This window comes from Mustela nivalis (genome assembly GCF_964662115.1).
Source record: "Mustela nivalis genome assembly, chromosome: 6".
NCBI classification, from domain to species: domain Eukaryota; kingdom Metazoa; phylum Chordata; class Mammalia; order Carnivora; family Mustelidae; genus Mustela; species Mustela nivalis.
In genome coordinates this window covers 128391412-128415458 of record NC_139025.1, presented here as the reverse complement: position 1 = coordinate 128415458, position 24047 = coordinate 128391412, and the positions used below count along the sequence as shown (strand labels likewise).

The 24047-nt window shown below is 42.3% G+C and overlaps 1 protein-coding gene across 3 annotated transcripts in view; it reads right to left on the bottom strand.

Annotated features, from left to right (window-relative positions):
• Positions 1-24047, bottom strand: part of CERS3 (ceramide synthase 3) — a 107965-nt gene that overhangs the window by 2827 nt on the left and 81091 nt on the right. The gene's annotated exons all lie outside the window — the stretch shown is intronic.

Genomic DNA, 24047 nt, shown 5'->3' with positions numbered 1-24047 from the left:
ACAGTGAAGTGGGATTAGTCCTAGAAATGCAAGGCTGGTTTAAGATTTAGAAATCAATGAGTGTAATCAATCCTACCAATAATGTAAAGAAGGAAAAAAATACATAATTACATCAGTTGATGCCAAAAAAATCATATGACAAAATTTTATATCCACTCATTTTTTAAAAAAATGCACCAAAGAAAGAGAAGGTAACATCATACCTACTGATGAATGACTGAATGTTTTTCCCCCTAAAATTAGGAAAAAAGTAAGAATATCCACTTTCACCATTCCTATACAACATTGTATTGGAAGTCCTAGTCAACGTAATAAGGTAAGAAAAAGAAATAGAAGCCATACAGATTGGAAAGAAAGAAACGAAAGTATCCCTATTTGAAGAAGACATGATTATCTATGTGGAAAATCCCAAAGAATCTACTGAAAACTGCTAGAATGCATAAGTGAGGTTAGCACAAAGTTGCAGGATACAAGGTCAATATACAAAAGCATGTGCGTGCACGCGCGCGCACACACACACACACACACACACACACACCTTGATTTCTAAACACTAATACAGTAGGCTGAAAAAGTGTCCTCAAAGATAGTAGGTTCTAATCCCTAAACTTACGAATGTTACTTGATATGGTAAAGCTTTTGCAGGTATGATTAAGTTAAGGATATTGAGAAGATTAGCCTGTATAATCCAGGTATACCCTAAGGTCACCCCAAGTGTCTTTTATAAAATATGCAATGGGAGATTCAACACAGAGAAGAGGCATGTGAAGATGGAGGTAGAGACTGGAGTAATGTGATTATGAGTACGGAATGCCAGCAGGCACCAGAAGTTGGAAGAAGTAAAGAATAGAATCCGCCTACAGCCTTTGGACAGAACACAACCCTATGACATCTTGAGTTCAGCTCAAATCTGATTATAGACTTCTAGCCTCCAGAACTATGAGAGAATAAATTTGTTTTTTTAAGCCACCAAGTTTGTGGTATTTTGTTATAGCAGCCACGGGAAACTAACATGACTAGCAATGTCTGACTAAAAGCAAAATTTAAATTTAATTTAACTGTAATATTTACAATAGTTTCCAAAATAAAATATTTGGGTATAAATCTAAAAAGGACATATAGGGTCTGCATGTAAAACCTACAAAACTCTGATGAAATATTTAAATAATTGGGGACACATACTATGTTCATGGATTGGAAGGTTAAACATAATAAAAATGTTAATTATCCCCAGACTGACTCCACACAATATCAGTGAAAATCTCAGTAAGACTTGTTGTACACAGAGACAATCTGATTCTAAAATTTATATGAAAAAACAAACTAGAAAAACTAAATCAATTCTGAAAAAGAAAAATAAAATTGGAGGACTCCCAACTCCCCCAATTTAAAACTTTCTGTAGAGTTAACAGTAATCAAAACTGGGTGGTATTAGCAAAGGGACAGGCACATAGATTAATAGAACAGAATAGGGAATGTAGAAATAGATCCACTTACAAATATGGCCAATTAAGTTTTGACAAAGGTGCAAAAGCAATTCAATGGAGGGAAAAAAAATAGTGTTTCCAAGAAATGCTGTTAGAACTTCAGAAATCCTGATCTCTCTCTATCTCTGTCAAATAAATAAATAAAATAAATAAAATAAATAAAATCTTTAACAGAAAAAACCTCATAGAACTTTACACCAATGGGAAAAAGTCTATTTTGCTGATGATTTTTAAAAACCAAACTTAAAAGTATTCCTGCAAATAGTATGGTTTTCCCGACAAACGTTTGCTATGACAAGTCTTCCTCATGTAGGACTTTTGGTTGTCAAGCTACCTTTACTGTTGGTAATTGGGATGTTTTGTATTTTCTTTATGCAGGGACTCCTTCAAAGGCCTATTAAGCCCAGACTGGAAAAGAAAAAGACCATGGAAGATGGAGACCAGTTTCTGACACCCCATGTTTCAAGTCGCCAACCAGAGCCTTACGAATTACTTTTCCCTTTTGTGCCCTACATACTACACCTGACAACTTCCAGGTATATATACCCAAATACCTCCTCTGTGTACAATCTTCAGGCAAACACGGCTTTTGTAAAAACCCAGCGTACATGTGTGCTGCTGCCTTAATTACAGAAATGTAATATCCTGGGCTCTTCTCTGTACGATCTGCTCTTTTCCACAACAAAACAGCAAGGATCTCCAAATAAAAAAAAATCATGGTAAACATTGAGGGACAAACTTGGTGTCTCCCCAGTTAAGATGCAATGGAGAAAGGCAGATGGGGTTTTTGGGGGAGCAGCAATGCTTGGTTGACGATAGCTTTCATGGGTCATGCCCCTTGGGTCTCCTTTTTCATCTTCTAAAGACTTTTGTAGGGAACAAGGGGGACATTTGAGTTGGAACAAAGAAATGAATTTCTCTCCAGAAAAACAGACTAGCATCTACTGGCCTGTTTCTCCAGGACTTAAGGAGCTGCTCCCCCTGAGATATAAATTGGTCCTCGAGGATGTTCCCCATCACCCCAAGCCTCATCTCCAGCACCCTCACCTCCAGGAAGGGATCCTGCACCTTATGAGCCTTCTGGTAATTAAACGCATCTAATGGTCCCAAGGGTTGGGGAGCATTACTGACTTTTAGTAAGCAGTGGCTAGGGATACCCACTATCCTACAACGCTCATGACATCCAAGGGTCCTGCCAGACCTCAGTGTACATGGATCCCCACTTAGCACCTAAAGCCATCTTACATTCAAGCACAGGAATTTTTGCCTGGTTTTAGTAGAGTCTCAATTTTCCAGGAAAGCAGCTGTGTGCAATTTAAAGGAAGGCTATACTTTGTTTTGTTCAGAGCTTCTCAATTTCAGAAAACTTGTCACCAAGGGCAGACAACACTAGAGGGGCAGTGCTGAGTCCCCAGTGTTGAGTCATCCAGCACGGAGTCCCCAATACCGCATGCCCGCGTGTGTACAGCTGGCCCAGTCATGCTGAGTCTCCGCAGTGAGTGAGCACAGCACCTGTTGACCTTGGGATGCTCTTGAGTATTGTCTAGCACACATATTACATGTGAAGTGCTGATTTTATCTGAAATGCCTTTCTTTCTATTTCTTTTCTACTGCAGTTGTGGCATTCTATTGCTATTTTTTAAAGATTTATTTATTTATTTATCTGAGAGAGACAGAGCATGAGCAGGGAGAAGCAGTAGAGGGAGAGGGAGAAGCAGACTCCCCGCTGAGCAGGAAGGACCCAATCCCAGGACCCTGGAATCATGACCTGAGCCAAAGACAGGCACTTCACCGACTGAGCCACCCAGGTGCCCCTGTTCTATTGCTTTTTGAAATTATGACTACAGGTGAGTTGTATTACCCAGGAATTAATTTCAGGCTAGTGAAGGGGGTATGGGTCCAACAGAATTGAGAACCATGGCCCTGGATGATGAATCCAACTCCAAAAGGATTTTTAGACAGTAAGAATTTGTTCAATGGATATACATGTGGTTACACATTATGCAAGCTTAAATAATGTAAATTGGAAATTGCGTGGTATTCAACTACTGATAAAACTTCATATTCAATTTTGTCTTGTATAAAACATAACAGCAATGAAAACCTTAAAGGGATTTTTTTTTTTTTGCCACTGCTCTAAAAATTCTGTGCTCTACCTATTCACCCCTCCCTCTCTCCCAAACCCTGGTGACCACTGATGTTTTCACTGTCTCATAGCTCTGTCTTCTCCAGAATGTCACCTAGGTGGAATGATTCAGTAGGTAATCTTTCAAGATTGGCTTCTTTCACTTAGTTACATGCATTAAGTTTCCTCCATGTCTTTTCATGACTTATGAGCTCATTTCTTTTTATTGCTAAAGAATATTCCATTGTCTGGCGGTACCACAGTTTATGGGTACATTCACCTACTTGGGAGACATCTTGGCTGCTTCCAGTTCTTGGCAATTGTGGATAAAGCTGCTGTAGACACTCATGCTATTGATGTCCACGTACTGGGCATTGGGTTAAGGAGTTAGTATGAACGATAACATTCCCTCCTCACAATAACCTAAGGACACTGGAGCTGCTCTCTCTATTTTAAAAGAGAGAAAGCAAGACTCAGGACTCAGCCTTGCAAGGCTGCACAGCTAAGACAGACAGGATGAGAACCCTACTCGAAGCTTAGAAACTGAACTACAGTTCTCTACAGACCCCTGGTGGAGTCATTTGCACAAACACTTGAGACAGGGGACTCAGGAGGCAGATGCTGGGTTCTGTTTGCGGTCAGTTGTTCGTATGAGAAAGCTCCCTCTCCCCTCTGACTGAGCAGAGCACCAGCTCTTGTCACATCTCTTCACGCTGTTTTGACTCTGCCCTTGGTACCTGACTCTGAAGCATAAAATTTGAAATAATGAAAAGCATCCCCAATTAATTATTTTTACTACGTGAGACAAACACACCATGTTTTAGTCTGTTCTGTGTCAGTTACTGCAGTGATGGTCAAGGCTCTGGAAACTAATTCCGGATGTATTACTGATCTGCTACCCACAGTTTGAAAATGGCTGTCTTTGGGTATGCTGGGAAAATGAAGCTTTCCCACATTGCTGAAGTCAGACAAGTTTAAGATAGGAACTGTAATCCATGTTCTGCAAAGCACCTTTTCACAACTACAAGTCTTTCTCGGTAATGACAATACTTCACAGAAATGAAAACCAAGTTGAGCTTGCTCTAACGGAACAAGGAATTAAACACTTGCTAAAGGTCAAGCCACCTTGTTTTCTGAAACACTACCTGTGTGCTTTGATGGAGTGCCAAGACTTTGCTTACACAGCAGCAGTGAGTACCCTTCTTGAAATCAGCGACTTTCTTTCCCTGCATTGCCCTTCCCTTTCACTGTTCTCTGCCTACCGGCCCCGCTCCTTCCCCCACTTTTAGTTGTCACTGGGCTAGGAGAACTTGTCTCATGCAAATGTTGACCCAGAAGCCTCCTACAAATCATTAAAGGCCTAAGAAAATGCAGGCGTAAAGAAGGATCCAGAACCTTCTTTGAAGAGTGAGTTGGATCTGGGCTTCAGCAGCTGAAGGGCTATAGTTCCTTGGTTCAGTCCTCACACTTGTCCAAGCATAGGGCAACTCACCTGCTTACCATGATCTGCCCAACTGGGCTTCCCCTCGGTGAGGGTTTCAGCATTACAGAGAGCACATTAGTATTTGATAATTGTAGATAACCTTCCTCTAGAATTAGGAAAGATATCTAGCATGTAACTGAAGTTTTTCCAGAGATGACCTGGGCCCTCTAGAACACATTATTAACAACATTATTCATTCCACAATTGGAATTCATTCCACAATTTACTGTACAATTCCACCTTTGGTTACACAAAATGATGGTGAAAATAATGAAGAAGTTATTCATGTAGGAGAGACCCTGTTACTAGTTGAAACAGGGCTTTGGAGCCCCCACACCACTAAAAGGCACGAATATTGGCAAAGATCATCTACCTGGCACTCCAAGAGGCCAGAAGAGATGTGTGGTCAAAGGATGGATTGAAATCACAGTCACCATGAAGGGAGATTGGCAGTCAGTCTGAAGGTGTCCCATACACTAGAAGAAATGGGGACATTAGGACCAAAACAGCCTTCTTTAGTTGAAGTCATGCTGACGTCAAAGTACCCCTTTGAAGGGCAGGTTCCAGGAATGGGAGCACAGAGGTGAACTGACTCACATTCAGAGACTCAAGCATCTGAGCACTGGAATACCCTGAAAGCAATGGACAGTCTTTCAGCTCTGTTATTTCTTTTTTATCCGGGAGCTCATTTAAAAAAAAAAAAAAAAAGCTTGAACCTGTGATATCATATGGTAATTGGCTTTGGTTGGTGTCATAGCTCTCAGACACAGAATACCAGGACCAAGACTGCAGGCACAGCCCCCACCCCCTATCATCCCGAGTGCAAGTCAAAGTAGTACTGAGTCTCTTACATTCTATGGAGTTTGGATCCAAGTTGCTGAAAACATGCCCTAAAGATTGGCTTATTCATGATTCCCAGTTTTTGTGACTGGTCTGCATACACAGAAAGTTTCCTCTTGAATTTCAGAGCCAGACTCAAAAGTTGCCTTTGATATTGCCCCAATTCACCAGTGTAAACTAGAATACTGATGACCTTTGAACAACATGGGGGTTGGGGACACTGACCCCCGGCATGGCCAAAAATCCACATATAACTTTTGATTGGCCAAAAACTTAACTACTAACAGTCTACTGTTGTCTGGAAACATTATCAAGAACATAAACAGTTGACTAACACATATTTTATTTGTTCTATGCATCATCTACTGTATTCTTGCCATAAAGTAAGAAAGAGAAAAGGAAATATTATTAAGAAAATCATAAGGAAGAGAAAATACATGTACAGAACTGCACTGTTCAAACCCATATTGTGCAAGGGTCAACTGTATGTTCTATTTTCCATGGATGGCTTTTTTTTTTTTTCATTTTGCTTGCTGCCATCAATATATCTAATTTCCTTAAGAAATGAATTCATTTTTGCTAGGGCTTACAGGCTTTTAAAAATGAGCTTCTAAGAGAAGAAGCCAGTGTCAGGGCTAGGTGGATGCTAGAGGATGTCTTGCCAAACATGTTCATTTTCCAGGTGCAATAGAAGCTACAGGGGCGCCTGGGTGGCTCAGTGGGTTAAAACCTTTGCCTTCAGTTCAGGTCATGATCCCAGGGTCCTGGGATCGAGCCCTGCATTAGCCTCTCTGCTCAGCAGGGAGCCTGCTTCCTCCTCTTTCTCTGCCTGCCTCTCTGCCTATTTGTGATCTCTGTCTGTCAAATAAATAAATAAGATCTTTAAAAAGAAAGAAAGAAAGAAAGAAAGAAAGAAAGAAAGAAAGAAAGAAAGAAAGAAAGAAAGAAAGAAAGAAAGAAAAAGAAAAGCTACAGGACTTTATCCCATCCCAGCTGAGAACACAGCTTAGTGGCCGCAGAGCTCAGATCCCCCTGCATGGCTCTTGATAAAAATGCATGGTTTTCTTTCATAGTCTCTGGATTACCTAAAAATTAATTTAAAATGTGCCAGACTCTGTGCCAATTATCAAATTGTGATGGGTGTAGAAAACGATTGAATTCATAACTGTAATTTGCTTTGGGGATTAAAACCATTAAAATTAGTGCATTCTCCAATTTGCTACATATTGCGTCCTTTGGAAATGGCTGTAGATGCTACGGTTGGAAATTTAACAACTCTGCCCAGGCAAAGATCCAAAATGATTTTGACCAAAAAAAAAAAAAAGAGAGAGAAGAAAGAGAAACTCCCACTAGGATTTAGGTAAGCAAGGCTTAAGAAATAACCACGGTAAGGCAGAGGATTAAGTATGTAGCCCAGGGGCACCTGGGTGGCTCAGTCAGTTAAGCATATGACTCTTGATTTCAGCTCAGGTCATGACCTCAGGGTTGTGTGATCGAGCGCCATCCGGCTCTTTGCTGTGCATGGAGCCTGCTTATGATTCTCTCTCCCTCTACCCTTCCCTTGTCCACCACCCCTGTTCTTGCTCCTTAAAATTAAAAAAATATATATATAGTCCAGAAAATGTTTATTAAAACTGAGATGTTAAAGTTTGTTTCAAATATCAGCATGCAACAAAGAAATTATATGCTCCATTAAGAAAGGAAAATATCCAATGTGACAAAAAAGCAGGCAAAGGATATGAAGAGGCAATTTACAGATGGGGCTAATAAACTATACAAAATATTCAATCTTAGGAAAGTGCAAACTAAATGAGATACAATCTCACAGTCATCAAACTGGTAAATAATGAAAAGTCTTATAAAACCAAAAGTTGGTGAGGATGTGGGAAAAGAGCAACTCTCATACACTTGGTTTGAAGAATCATTTGGTAGCATCCGGTAAACTTGACTTGGGAATCCTACCCAGAAACTCAGATATGTTCCCAAGGAAACAGATATGAGAATGTATATACAATACAGAATTGGCTGTAAACAGGAGGATAAACAGAGTATGGAATGTCTGATTCACGGCACACCATAGAGGAGTTAAATGAATTGATCTACGGAGTTACATTTATTTATTGTGAATGTGAAGAAAGAAGAAAGTAAGCTGCACAATCATATTAGATCACAGATCAAGTTCATTAGATTACTAATTAATTAATTGTATTAATTAATTAGATCACTAGGTCACAGCATTCACACAAAGTTGACAAATATGGAAGCAATACTCTATAATGTTTGTGACTATACCCAAGCATAGTAAGTACATAAAAGTGTGGTGGAAAGATGCAGCTTCAGTGGTTCTCTTGACAGAGTGAGAGAGGAAGAGAGGGGAATGGGTTGGGGTGGGATATGCCAGAATATACCATCTGCCTTCCTAGTTTCTCTTAGGTCATTTCATCTCGCACACGGTAGGTGCTTGTATCTATTTGATGAGAGAGTGAATGAGTGACTCTAACTTCTCAGTATTAAATCCCACCTAAATTCAAGTGACTCTCCAATATTTTTTAAAGATTTATTTATTTGAGAGAGAGAGAGAGCATGAGAGAGATAAAGAGAAAGAGAGAGGAGAGCAGAGGGAGGGGCAGAGGGAGAGAGAGAGAGAATCCTAAAGCAGACTCCATGCTGAGTGCAGAGCCCGACACAGGACTTTATCTTACAACCCTGAGATCACAACCTGAGCTGAAAACAAGAGTTGGACATTCAACTCACCGAGCTACCCAGGTGGCCCGTGACTCTCAAATTTATACCCCAGTGTGGATCTCTCTCCCTGGCTTCCAATGATCACAGCTAGACAATCTTCTCTCAGTTGCCTAGCTGGCCCATCAAATGCTGGTCTCCCTGTTCAACACTTTTCCCAGTCTTCAATATTTCAGCAAATGGCACTTCCATTCACTCAGTTGCTCCAGGCAAAAACTTCCAGATCATCCTCAGTCCTGCCCTGCATGGGACACCTTGCTTCCCAGCCCATCACACTCAATGAGGGTCTTTGATACAAACCTCTGCTCTTGTCTTTAGCCACCTCCAAACTGCATCATGTCTCCATGACCAGGATCTAGCTTCTGTGCTGGCTTAGTCCATGGGCTGACCACCATCTATGACCTCAGAATACTGGAGCAAATCAGTCAGCCAGGCTCTACCACGCCGGCTGGCCTTCTGAGACACAGTGCACAGGTTTGGGTCTCCAGGGTCCCCTGCTGACTTAGAGCACTCTGCAGCTAGACTCTTGACAGCCACTTCACATAGTTCTTGTGGGACAGTGGTGTTTCCTCCACTCAGAGGAGCCACATGGCCACGGCTGATGAGATTACTAAATGAGGAAAATTCACAAAGTATCTCACCTTCTCTTCTGTAGTGGTAGACAAAATATGGTTTGTTCTTAGACAACTGCAAACCACCAGCCTACATCTAAAAAGGAATACAAAACATTATCATGGCCCATAGCTGGGCAGCTAGAGCATAGTGGAGGCTAATCTATGCCAGAGTTTCCCAACTGGTGTGCCAGGGAATGGTTAAAATATGCAGAGACATTGATTCTTTCAACCCTTGGAGCAGCTACCAGAGTCATTGTCTCCTCCTTCTTTGGACAGTTGCATCGGTTTTCCCAAGTGCACTGTCCAAGCAGCGTGTCTCCATGCTCTGAGGGGAGGAAGGTGTAGAAGCGCTGAATGGAGCTGTAAGAAACATTTCAATATGTCACAGCCTGGGAAGATTTCCTCCTGGGTGCGGTGCCTTGAGCTAGAGATGGAAAGTTGTGTGGCTGAAACTTGGATTCTCTGATTTCCAGGGGAAGGGAAGGTGTGTGTGAAGGGCAGGAGGTAAGAACTGGCTGACCCCAGGACATGAATGGTTCTGTTGCTTAGATCCAACACTCAACAAGGGTTAGAGGTGAAAAATGACCGAGAGGAAGGGTCCTTAAGGGAATGAGAATGAGCCATTCATTCTTATTGGCATGGTCAACCCTACCTCACCCTCTATGCCCTTCCCAACTCAAACTGTACATGACCACGAAGGAATGGGAAGTCAGAGTGTTCTAAACATGATCATCCTCTTCCAGTTCCAACTGAACAATAAGTTACAATTTCATTCTCTCAATTCATCAGAACTTTCCAAATGCAGTTGTCTGATTTCAAAAGGAAATGGCTGGCAACTGTCATCACTTGAGTAATTTTTAACTGCCAATATTTACATCTGAAGAAATGCTATCCAGCTAATAATGCAGAGCTTGGCTTCTCAAGAAATAGTGTGTTTGGCTGTTCCAGAATAACCTACCTTCCCTCTGTATAGAATGACACAGGCAGGTGAGGAAGCAAGAAATAATTTGGGAACACCTCCAACCACAAAGCAACTCAGCCAAAAGAGAAATAAGTTCATCTAATAATTCCATGAATCTCAGCCTGGGCACTCTTGACATCATGGGGCACACAAATCTTTGTGTGGGGACTGTTCTACCCATTAGCTAGTTAACAGTATATATCCTTAATCTCTGTCCACTAGATACAGTAGTGACCATCAGAAATGTCTCCAGAGATTTCCAAATGTCCCTGGACATCACCCCAGTTAAGAACCACTGGTTCAAAAAATTATTTCTAAAGCCCCAGTGCATGCATTGTGCAAAATATCAGGGACTTGATATCTCTGTCTTTAGATAGCTTACTGTCTACAGAAAGAACCAAACTCCAAGAGCTCAAACACATAATAGTAAACAAGTGTTATGAAGTAGAGATACCCTGATGTGTAAATTGGGGCTCTCACTTAGATGGGGCAATATCAGGAAGGAAATGGAAGGCAAAGGTTGTTACCTGAAGGTTAAGTAGGACTGGTCAGGGAAGAGTCGAGTAAAGGGCCTTGGGTGGGGGAAAGTCTGATGTGCTTAGGGTGCTTAGGGATCAGAAAGGCCAACACAGCTAAAACATAATAAGAAAGATGGAGCCTGTCCTGAGATGAAGTCAGAGAGGAAGCATGGACCATATGATCAGTTTCACAGGTCACAGAAGTTCTATTTACTTGTAAATCCAAAGAGAGGCCATTGTGCCGCACTTTTTGAGATATGGGGAGCAGACCAGTGATTCAAAAAGACAAGGTGTCTATACTCAGAAAACTTCTGCTCTAAGGGAGATGCTGGTTGATATATAACAGCAGACCCTATTGCTGTAAGTGGCAGAGGGAATTCAGAATGGCCACAGGCAGACTTCTGGTGGCTGCAGGCGTGGTGCAGGGGAGAAGTGGCAGTGGCATAGGTTGGAGGAGCAGATGGGTTAAAGCATGAGAGAGAAGAGTGCCCAAAGCCCTCTGCATTTGGAAAGGACTTTTAAGCTCATCGAATCCTGTTTCTACTGATGCTGATATGCCTTTTTGGATAACCCAAGCAAAAAACATACATACTCCTGCCTATACATCTCCAGAATATGACCGAGTAATTGTCCGAGAGGAGTCTGGGTACTTCCTTCAAACTTCCTTCAAACTTCCTTCAAACACTGGTCAGTTTTTCAGACATTTAAAGACAGTTAAATCCTCTTCCCACTAAACATTCCCATTTCCTTTCACTGATTTCATATGATAGAACATCAGAACCCTTCTTGATGCAGTGGATCTCAGAGAACATTCTTCCATCCATACCCATCAGCCTGCATTGTACTATGTGTGTATCACAACCAACACCACTCAGTTCAGACACGACTTACTACTTTCAACTCCACCAAAAAGAGGGGGCGGGGCACATACAGTAAATGTAGTCAAACCCTCATATCTGTATGCTTGGCTTTATTTATTTTTTTTTTTGTAATTTTTTCTTCCTTTTAAGAGTCTAGAATCTATAGATCTTTATCAATCAATCATGATTTGCTTGTTAGTGAAGGTAGATCCATCCGGCCCTGGTCTGGACTCCTAAGAACAGATTGCAAGGATTACCAAACAAAGCAAATGCTGACAATGAGAGGAAAATAATGGTAATGCTAACAAGAGAAAATGCTCGTTTTGAGTAAAGGAGTCAACTCTGCCACAGCACTCCTGTACATCTCTGGGAAAGACATCTGCACCTAGGGTTTCAATAAATTGCAGAGCTGTGTTTCTGAAAGGCCTTCAGGAAACTCTGGGCTTGGGAATCTGTGGTTCTCCAGTCATGTCAAAAGCCCAGGAGGTCATGAATGACTCATCACATCCCACTGCCTTTTGAATGGCTCCACGTCTAAATCCACAGCTGGCAATGAAACAAAGGACAATAGAATAAGCATTTTATGCTGTTTTGAAAGCAAAGTTGTAGCTTTCCCTGTCTGAAAAGAAAAAGAAGTATATTCACTCAAGGAGTGCAATTTTCTGAACTCCTACCAAAATGCGTTCCTTTTTGTTATACTGCTTCTTATTATCCAAGATGACAAGGTCACAGGAAAAAAAAAAAAGGATTGCATTTTTCCTCCATTTTTTTTCTCAAAGAAGTTGCATTAAATTTAAATTGGAAACTATCAAACCTAGCTATACCTGGACATTTCCTGTTAGTTACCTGGGTCCGAATTTTCTAGACCAATGCTTCTTAAACTTTAATATGCATAAAGATCACCTAGAGTTGATGAAAATATAGACTTTCATTCGCAAGGTCTCTGGTGGGCCCAGAGGTGCTGCATTTCTAACCAGCTCTAGGCGATGTCTGGGCTGACATTGTGGTTGGCAGGCTGTTTCTTAGGCCTATAGCCCCTCCCTAGATTGCCACTCTCTGTAAACAGAAGTTAAAGCAGAGGATCCTCTATGGGTCTTTCCAGTTTAAAAATTCCATGATCCCAACTCATTTTTATTTTATTAATATCTTTATGTCATGAGTCCTTTTAGTCCAGAGAGGCAGTAGAAAATTAGCAGCATGTCTCACTTCCTATAACAGATGGTTGTTTAAAAATAATTAGTAAATCATCTTATAAAATGAGTCATGCCTTTATTTCTCTAGAGAAATGTACTATTTAAAGAATTCTGGGTTTCTACGATGGAAACAATCCCAAGTGTTTGTTTCAATAGTCCGAATTTTCTTTTATAAGGATTTTTTAGCATTAACACCTATGTAACATGAAAATCTCCTGCTTGGATTAAAATTTGCATGATGGGAGTATTTGTGGAGGTCATGTCCAAAAACTCCACACATGTGGGAAAGAAGGCAGATCACTCTGCTTTTTAGAAAGCAGACCCAAGAAATGGAGAGCCATCCATGGACGCTTGCCCAGTAATGGAGAAGACACACATACATGCACACATACACACACACACGTGGTCTTCTCTACTTTCTAGTGGCTCTCAACCTGAAAGGCAGATCAGAATCACTTATTCAGGAGAAGTAGTCTGTTAAAAAGTCTGATGTCTGGGTCTTGTCTCCATAAATTCTGATTTAACTGATTTGAGTTTGGTCCTGGCCATGAATATCTTTCTTTAAAGGCTCCACAGGCCAGGCTAGTCAGGTGTAGTTGATATAGCTAATATGTAACCAGGTGATCTGAAATAAAAAGTGGGAATCCTGGGAGAGCTCTTGTTGATGTGAGCAGTACACCTTACCCTGTATTTGCCTTAAATGTGATCACCATCCTCACCTGATGGAAATACGTATCGGATAGAAGCATAATGACTTTTTTCATGAACAGACTTACATAGAATATTCCTAAATCTTTGATAGGGCTTTTAGAGAAAAGGACCTCAGGAACGTTTAAGCATCTGTCATCAAATGTCATGTTTTCCTATTTGTTAGCAAAAGGTTCAAAGGATAAGCTGGATAAGTGAAGTGAAGTTTAATAATAAGAAATGTAAATTCCAACACAAATCATGACCATTGCCAGACAACCCTTGAATGGAGGGAATGTGGCTTGGCCCATGTAAAGAAGACGTAGGGTTGTTTTTTTGTTTTTTTTTTTGTTTTTAAAGATTTTATTTATTTATTTATTTGATAGACAGAGATCACAAGTAGGCAGAGAGGCAGGCAGAGAGAAAGGGGAGGAAGCAGGCTCCCTGCGGAGCAGAGAGCCTGATGAGGGGCTGAGGGCTCAATCCCAGGACCCTGAGATGATGACCTGAGCTGAAGGCAGAGGCTTAACCCACTGAGCCACCCAGGCACCCCAAGACCTAGGGGTTTTAATAGATTTCAAACTTGGTATGAATTAGCAACATAATGTGACTGCCCAGTGACTCAGAACAAATCTAGGCTGCATTAACGGAAGTAGAGTCTTCACAAAAAGAGATAGGAGACCTACTTGTGTATCAGTCAGACCATGTCTTGAAACTACTGTTCATTTAAAGGAGAATATGGGAAAAATGAAACAAGAGAGTTAGTTGAAAAAAACTCAACAGTGTATCTTAGGACGAGGGACAGTTGGAAGAGTTGGAGGTGTTTAACCTCCAGAAGCAGAGCCATGGTGAGGGAAGGCATAGGGTTGTTGTCTAAGGGCAGCTGGGCTACTGTGTGTAGCTTCCATACTGAGACATCAGCAAGACGTCCTGGGAAACAGAGAACACTGTTCAGATTATCTATAAGAAGAAACTATACATCCAAATTCCAATGAGCCACCACAGCCCTCTAGCCTGTGGCTGAAAAGTGGAGAGGGTAAGCATGGAAAAATGAGCGGGGTGGGTGTAGTGACTTAGAAGAAGCACAGACAGAAGTCACTTCCAGAAAGAGCGAGGGAAAGCATATGTGCACAGGCTGGGGCCTCATAGTTCCTAGCTCTTGCTAAGGAGAAAGAGCCCCAACGTGTATCAGATGGGGAGTGGAACTTGTTGGGAAGAATCAGGTAAATAAAGAGGATGTGGTACTTGGAGATAACCAATGAAGGGAAAGAAGAACACAGAAGAAAAGTCAGGATCTTGTAGAACAGCAAGAGACAAGACGATAGGCCAGCTATCATCCTCCCTTGCTCACCAACTGAAAACCTTTCTAGAGTGGAAAAGGAAGGGTAGGGGTGCCTGAGTGGCTCAGTGAGTTAAAGCCTCTGCCTTTGGCTCAACTCATGATCCCAGGGTTTTGGGATCGAGTCCCACCTTGGGCTCCCTGCTCAGCAGGGAACCTTCTTCCTCCTCTCTCTCTCTCTGCCTACTTGTGATCTCTGTCTGTCAAATAAAAAAATAAAATCTTTAAAAAAAACAAAAAAGGAAAGGAAGGGCAGTGGGTTTAGCCAGCCCATTATAATTGAGTATAACATCAGAGACTCCATGAGAACAGATCCCACAGGAAAACAGATCCCACAACCTGTCCCATATGCAGGGGAAGAGAATTACCTTTGTTATTCTAGAGCCAAGACCTACAACAACCAGTGTGGTAGCCACTCACCACTCGTGGCTTCTGAGCATTTGAAATGTGGTCAGTCCACATTGAGATGTGCTGTAAGTGTAAAATAAAATCCACACTGGATATCAAAGATTTAATGGGAAAAAAAGAACAAAAGAATCTCATTAATAATTTTTGGTATTGACTGCTGAATTGTGATATTAACCTTACATATGATTATAATCTTCCCCTGGTTAAAATATTGACCAGGCAAAATATATAGCAGGCAAGACTGAAATGATAATATTTTGCTTCTATTATGTTCAATATATTATTAAACTTAATTTCACCTGTTCCTTATGAGTTTTTAAAAAGCACTACTAGATAAATTAAAATTATATGTGTGACTCACATTATGTTTTTATTGGGCAGCACTGGCCTAGAGGGAAAGATCAGGAAAAAAGAAAGATCTACGTAACAGTTATACTTGTTTGAAAATGAAATAGGCTGTCTCAGGAAGCTTATATACTGTTATTATTTGGGAAATGAAATGCTGTGACAACTGTTTCTGGCCAGGATAGAAAAAACAAGATTAGATTATCCTAGCATGTTAGACAACTGAAAGCTGGATAAAATATATCTTTTAAAAAAGCAATAGTTTTTAGACATTTAGACTTACAATAAGCAGCTCAGGATCATGGTTCCTGAGACAAAGAAAATGAAGGAGGAGAGCGCTGCACTGGTGCCTGCACACCATCTTACTGCTTCTGAGCTGAAGCCCAGACAGAGCCCAAAAGTGCCACTGAGTTGAGGAAAGAGAATGCGGAGTTCCCTAAAGTGAAGCTGGTGTTCGTGGGACAGAATGCTGGAGAGAAGGGAGGCACATAGAAAGAAAGCTCCTGAGATGCTCAGTAGAATTACCTTCAGTCCTTGATCGAGCACTGACCTGTGCAGGTGAATCAGGAAACTACCAAAGGCCAGGCAGAGATTCACCAGGAAAAATTGGCAAAACAACCCTGGGAGCTCAGACTGTGGTCATAGCTTGTTGTCTTCTCACCAGCCAGAGTGAAAGAAACTCTTAGTTTATGCACATCGAGGAGAATGTTAAGATGCACTTCACTTAATAGCCATTGACTGAAGGCTATTCTGGGCTCACTCTAGCAAAGCTTAAAAACAAGCCTTTGAAAGGATCAGACTTCCAAGAAACCTGATGCTGTACAAAAACAAAATACACTAATTATACTACATACAAAAACACTTTTTAAAAAACAGTTTCTTTATTTATTTGACAGACAGAGATCACAAGTAGGCAGAGCAGCAGGCAGAGAGTGAGAGAGAAACAGGCTCCTTGCTGAGCAGAGAGCCCAATGTGGGGCTCGATCCCAGGAGCCACCCAGGCGCCCCCTAAAACACTATTTAAAACAACAAACAAACCAAAGCCACTATTTAAAAGGAAGACAACAAAATCCATCATCCAACAATGTAAAATTCAAAATGTCTAGCATCTAATAAAAAATTAGCAGCTTTGCAAAGAAGTTGGGAAATAGGGCATGTAACCTGGACAAAATTCAATGAATAGAAACAGACCCAAGATTATCAGAGATGATGGAATTAGCAAACAAAGATGTTATAATAGCCGTTATAAATATGCTCCATATATTCAAGGAGGTAGAGAAAAACACAAACATATTAAGAAAAAATGGAAGATATAAAAAAAGGCCAAAATATAATTTACAGAGATGGAAAATAGAATATCTGAAGTTAAAAACACACTAGATTGGATTAACTGCTGATCAGATACCCCAAAAGAAAAAAAATAAATAAAAGATTGTGAAGTCGTAGTAATAGTAATTAATCAAAATGAAGCACAGTAAGGCGGTGCCTAGGGGGTTCAGTCAGTGAAGCACACACAAATGAGTTTTCAGGAATAAGGTTTCTTTTCTGTTACATAAAGCTGTCTTCTGAGACTTATGTAGAGTGGGAGGAGAGAGGACCACCAGAAGCGTGTGGCCACAGAAATTCATGAGATATTAACAGAGACAGTAGACCTCTCCCCTATATGTGCTTTGACCAATCTCTCTGGCCCAAGCACCCACTAATTCACCTCTCTGGTGTGAATGTGTAGATTTAGTAACAAGCCATGAACTGTGCTTGTCCCCTCGTCTAGGCTGATACAGAAACAGAAACTCAAATCCCATATAAGACATCTACGTGTGTACATGTGTTAATTTGCCTGTGCGTGTGTCTATTTCACTACTAATAAACTGGAGAGTGTCTGTTGCTTTTAGGAGTATATAAAATTCAATTCCATTTTTATGGAAGGATTTTTATTTATTATTATTTATTTATTTAGAGAGAGCATGAGGGCATGAGTGGAGAGGGAGGGGAAGCAGGAGCGGGAGAGAGAGAGAATCTTCATCAGGCTTCATGCCCAGCATGGATCCCAATGTGGGGCTCAATCATGACCCTCATCATGACCTGAGTCGAAATTGAGAGCCCGACATGTCACCGATGGAGTCACCCAGGTGCCCCAAGGATTTTGTGAAATGATTTTTAAAGCCAAGTACAAGAGATGATCTTCTCCTATCCCTCATGTCTTTTTCAACTTCTGCAAGATATGACCCGTGTGGCTCAAGGAAACATCAGAGTCAACATTTGGGACAGAGGAATGAAAGGGCAGGACCTGAGTGCCTGCTGCTACCCTCAGAGATGCTTTCCTGAAAGAAGTTTCCTTTGAAAAAGTCCCTTCCTTTTACAAAGGCTTCAGCTGACCTCCTGCCCATCCAGTGACCAGACCAGTCCCCATACCTCCAAAGGACTGGTATCTTTCGAAACCACTGTTAGGAAACACCTAAGACAAGAAATGTAGGAGTACGCACAAAGGGAGCTAATGAGGGATTAAAGTAAGTACAGAAAATCATGTGCATAATTAAAAATTCACAGGCGATTTCAGGGAAGTGAGATTTGCTGCTTTTGAAAAAACACCGAGCAGCTGAAAGCTACAGATAATAGTCTTCACTTGGCTGCTGGCGTCTAGCCGCTGCTCGTGCCTGTTTCCAAAGGAATGGAGGATGGATTGAAGAAAACTGAAACAAAATCTTGTTTGACTGATTTAAGAACACTAATACAGTCTTTTTCCATCAGAGGCCCATGTGCTTGGAAGGAAGAGCTGAGAAGTCAGCCTGTTTTCGTCAGCAGCAGGAAGAGGTGTCATAGCACCTGGACACAGGTACCCACTGTGACTAACGGAAAGAAGGAACAATTTGGAAGAAGATACTAGAAGAATTTCCAAAGAGCTTGGGAACAGCTATCAAACAGCCCAGGATCTAAAGAAATCCCTGGATAATGATATTCTGCTGTAGAAAAACTTTCACTGAAAAGGACCCACTGTGTGGGTTCCTGTCATGGTTCCTGAGGAAGCCCCTCTGTCCCGCTGAGCCTCTACTTCCTCACCGGGCAGATGAACCCCTCTTTCCAGTTCTGAGTTGCTTCCATCTCGAGATGTGAGTGTGAGGTTGGGTCTCCTCCTGCGCATTTATCTAGGTGCCCTGGTTGTGCCTACGGGTCTGTTATGAGGCCCCTGCATCCAGGGCAAAGAAACAGGGATTCTGCTGGAGGCAGGGATCTGGGAAGAGGCCAGTTTGCTCCCGGGTCTCTCACTCATGATACGTTTTCCTTCTTCTTTATCTTGGAGTCACGCAGATGGCTGCTGCTGCTACTCTGGTTTCTTTAAATAACTCCACACCTTCAAGTTCATAAAAACTCGGATTTATGATTGTCTTAAGCCACAAAATCCCCTAATGGGGATAGGCCTAGGGAGATTTTCTAGAGAATGCCCTCTCTGAAGAGCTGAGCCGGACTTCAGGGATTACTGACAAGGGGATTACAAAGGGAATGGGCGGAGTCATGATAAAATTATGAAGTTTGTAGTGAAAGAACATAGAGAAGCCCATGCTGCATGATTCCAATTATATAAGGTTTAAGAAAGTCGAGGGGTGCCTGGGTGGTGCAGTCTATGAAGAGTTTGGCTCAGGTCATGCTCTCAAGGTCACGAGATTGAGCCCCGAGTTGTCTCCATGATCAGTGTAGAGTCTGCGTGAGACTCTCTCTCCCTCTCCCCCTCCAAATGCCCTCCCCCTGCTCTCTCTCTCAGTAAAATCAATCAATCAATCAATCTTTTTTTTTTTTTTTAAAGAAAGTTGAAACTGATCTATGGGGATGGAAATAAGAATAGTGGTTGCCAATGTGGAAAGGGGTGAGGACCCGCAGTAGGCACTAAGAATTTATAGGGCCAGGGGAATGTTCTATATTTTAACAGAGGAATGGTTGCAGGCTCTGTACATTTGTTAAAACTCCCTGAACAGGAAAAAAGATGATGAAGTATGTGAGAGCTGAGCCTACGACACACTAAACGCACACACGGACAGACACAGATAAACACAGACACACTGAATACCTATCACTCATGTTTGGAGGACACAGAGCTGCTGGGGAGGCAGAAGACCACCACGGCATTAGCAACATAGGCTGTGAAGTCTTGGGCTTTGCGAGCATGAAGCCCACCCCTGTGTGACCTTAAGTGAGTCTGTAACTTCCTCACTGACTGCCCCCTGCCTTGGAAATAGCGTAGTTTTATAACACAAATGAGCCTTGAGGAGAGGGGGACCATGCTGTCCTGGTGGATATTTAGTGGGCTCCCCCAGTTCTGAAAGTCTCTTCTGTGGCTCGGCTAAATGCACAGGGTAGAGGAATATTCAAATCTGGAATTCTTCAAACCAAGCAACTTTGCACAGTTACTTTTTACAAGTTATAAACTCCACTGTCGTTTCTTTAATAGGTTGCTAAAGCAGTTAATCTATATAAATATTCAGAAATATGGAAGTGTAAACTGATAGTATTTTTTTAAATTATTTATTTATTTATCTGAAAGATCGTGTGTGCGCACGCAAGAGCAAGTTGAGGGAGGGAGAGGGAAGGAAGGACCAGCAGATTCCTCACTGAGTGCAAGCCCTCCGCAGAGCTCCGTTTCACGACCCTGAGATCATGACATGAGCTGAAACCAAGATTCATACACGTAACTGACTAGCCACCAGGTGCCTTAAACCGATAGTATTTTTTTTTTAAGATTTTATTTATTGACAGACAGAGGTCACAAGTAGGCAGAGAGGCAGACAGAGAAGGGTAGGGCGATCAGGGGCTCCCCGCTGAGCAGAGAGCCCGATGCGGGGCTCAATCCCAGAACCCTGGGATCATGACCTGAGCTGAAGGCAGAGGCTTTAACCCACTGAGCCACCCAGGTGCCCCCCAATAGCATTTTTATAGTATTCTAACTGCCAGCCTTTATGATATTTTTATCTCTTGTTCAGCAAAGGGCAGTTTCTAGATCCACTATTAACTACTAGCAAAAGAGACCTGGAGGTTCACTGGATGTTTCTGATTTTATATTTCCTCACCAACACGCTGCTCTCTGAGAGCAAGTGTCAAAAAGGATTATCAGAATGCGAGTCACACAAGTCAACTGGCCGAAGAAGTTTAGCAAACGGTCAGGGGCACCCTGGACGGACACCTGACTCAGCTGCAGCATTATCCATGGGGGACGGAGGGCAGGCTTGACTGACAGCAAACTGCCAGGCAACCTGGAAGTCACATCCTCGCTGCGACTTGCCACAGAGAACATGAGTTAATAGGAATAACGGTAATGGTAATGGCAGCCAACGTCCTCACGCTCTTGCTCTGTGCCAGGCACTGTTTTGAGGGTTTTATCCTACAAGGCAGGTGTTAACACCATCACCCCTATTTTACAGGTGGAGAAACTGAGGCAGTAAATGGAAGTAATAAGCCTCAGATCACAGAGCAAACAAACAGGAAAGCCTGTACTCTTAGCTATTCTGGACTTGCTTTATTAGGAAGTGACCTGAAACTAAAAAAAATTCCAGGGACCCCTGGGTGGCTCAGTTAGTTAAGCATCTGCTGTTGGCTCAGGTCACAATCCCAGGGTCCTGAGATTGAGTCCCACATTAGGCTCCTTGCCTAGCAGGGAGCCTGGTTCTGCCTCTGCCTACTGTTCTCCCTGCTCATGCTCTCTCTCTCTGACAAATAAATAAATACAATCTTGAAAAAAAAAAAAAGGAAAAAAAACAGATTTCCGAAATGTTTTCTTCTGTTTTCAGAAAGTTCCAAAACAAGCTAAAGAATCTGTTCTTGTTTCATTCTACTATCTCGATTACCCAAGTTGTTTATGGACTCTTTCTTACTCCATGCCAGTTGTTTCGGTTAATTTTCTGATTATTGCAGATCAACAGGAATTAGAAAAGGCAGAGTACTGCAAGCAAAGAGACTCGAGTTCGAGTCCTGGCTTGGCCACAAACTTACTGTGAGAATCTGGTCGAGGCCACAGATTTCTCCTATTTACGAGAAGGGGCCATTCTTGAGTGAAACGGGTCCAGTGTGTGTCAAGTGTCATCTGTGAACTTAAGAGACTCTGCCTGTCGGGAGCAGATGGCTGGGGCCGGTTGCCAGGGGCTCTTTGCTCGGTCCTGGCTCTAGACTGTCATGGCGGCCGGCTCAGCCCCGCCCTCCGTGTCTTGGCAGCTCACCAGCCCAAGATGTCAAAGAGACATGCTTGAGTTGGCCGGCACCCAGTGTGATATTTAGGAAGAAGAAAATAAAAGCGTAGGGATGATCACATTCTCTTAAGTAATCTTAAACGAGAGCATGCCACCCTCCTCACTTCCTCTGAAAGCACGTCTCATGTTTGCAGAGAGAATGACAACACAAATATCTTGGCCCATCATACTTCCCGAAGTGATGCGTGGGCTGGGAGTTCCTCACAAGATCCCCCATTTGAAAGGAACCAGCTTGGCTTCAGTGCCTGCTGGCCATGGTCTGTGTACCTCAGAGCCCTGAAATTATAGTGAGATTGTTATTTTAAGGTCTTAGACAGCAGAAGCAAACGGTAGAAGGTCCTCGTTCGCCATATGCAGGCGGTGACCCCACTGTTGAGGGGAAATAAGATGTGAATATTTCAACAAACACTATTTTTAAGATGTGTAGTCACTTTTGTCTTTCCGGTCTACCAGGCAAATCCATGGAGACCAGAAAAAATGCTTAATAAACAATTTTGTAACTTTCCACCACCATCCTCCACCCGCCCCCAATTTGTTTCCCTGAATTACATATTCATTTGCATATTCAACACTACTTATCAAGGGCCTATCAGGCATCAGGAACTGAAAAAGACAAATTCCCATTCTCCGTTAGAAGATTTGAGAGACATTTTAGGAGGCCTAAGAACTTCGGTAGTTCTGTTTTGTAAATATCCAAGAATTTGTCACTTTCGAAACGACCGAGGGATGTACATGAAACGCTAACAAGTTATTAAATAGAGCTAAAAACCGACTTGTTCCTTGCTCCTCTAAGAATGTCCACTCTGGCCTTTATCTGTCTCCCCCCTTCGCATGCTACGGGGCCTTCAAATAGCATTCTTTAAAAGGCAGCTTTACGGCTTTGGAGGAAGAAGCCAAGTTCACAGCCAGTTTTGCCACTGCTGTGGAAAACAGCGTGCACATGCAAGCCAGCTGAAGTCATACGAACTGCAGGGATCAGGGCTTTGGGGGCCTCCACCACCACTGTCAAATCACAATTGGAAACAGCTTTTCCAAAGTACAGCATGAGAAATCAGGAATTCCTGTTCACGGCTCCCCAACCCACTGGGTTTTTAATCAGGCCTGGTACAACCCATTAGAGATTAGAAATATGAACACAGTGCTGAAACCAAACAAGAGTATCTTCTGGGCTCCGAGTTTTGTTCAGCCTGGCTCCCTTCCAGCCTGTAATTATTGTCACTCACCAGTGATTAAGGGCATAGTTTCTGGCTAGGGAGACCCGCACTCCAGGAAGCTCGACCCAGGGCTGGCAAGCTCCCCATGTGCAAAGGGTCTAACTGCTCCATTTTTTAACCTTATCGTACTCCCTTCAACTTTGTCAGTCACTCGGAGGTAAAATAACTTTTGCAGAGGTCATGAGAAAACTATTCAGAATATTAATAAACTAGAACCATTCAATGAAAGCGTTTCTTCTTGGCACTCTGACTTTTTTGAATTTGGTTTGAGATTAATCCAGATGTAGCCCAACTCCCTGTACCTCTGTCTAGATCTAGAAGCTAGGAGATGGTAGAAAACCCAGAGGTCAGTTATCACGATGTCCATTTCATCAGAACATGAACTTCCCAGGTAAATTACCACCATACCTGTTACCTACAAGTCAATCCCTCTGATGATACCGTGTTGTGTTATACGTGGATGGTAACCTTGGAAAACAGGCCCACTGTAACTTCCACCTTGAAAGATCCTTAATTAAAACTTCCTCAGGGGGTGCCTGGGTGGCTCAGTGGGTTGAAGCCTCTGCTTTCGGCTCAGGTCATGATCCCAGGGTCCTGAGATGGAGCCCCGTGTTGGGTTCTCTGCTCGCAGGGAGCCTGCTTCCCCCTCCCTCTCTCTCTGCCTGCCTCTCTGCCTGCTTGTGATCTCTGTCTGTCAAATAAATTGAAAAAAACTTCCTCCGAAGTATGATTTTCTGACAAGGAACTATGATTTTCTTTTCCTTGCCTTCAAGGCTCAAGTCAAATTCCTTCCATTTGATAACGCTCCCTGGCCGACCCTTGAGTCAACGGGTTTCTGTCTCCCACAGCAAGTTTATGGGATATCGCTTTAGCACACTATAGGAAGTCGCTAGTAGGTGAATAATCCCCCCAGATGCTGGGTCGTTTCCCCAAAGGCAGTGAATTATGTCTTACTCATTTCTGAAGCCCTCCCCACCCTTGTTCTGGAATTAAAACCCAGG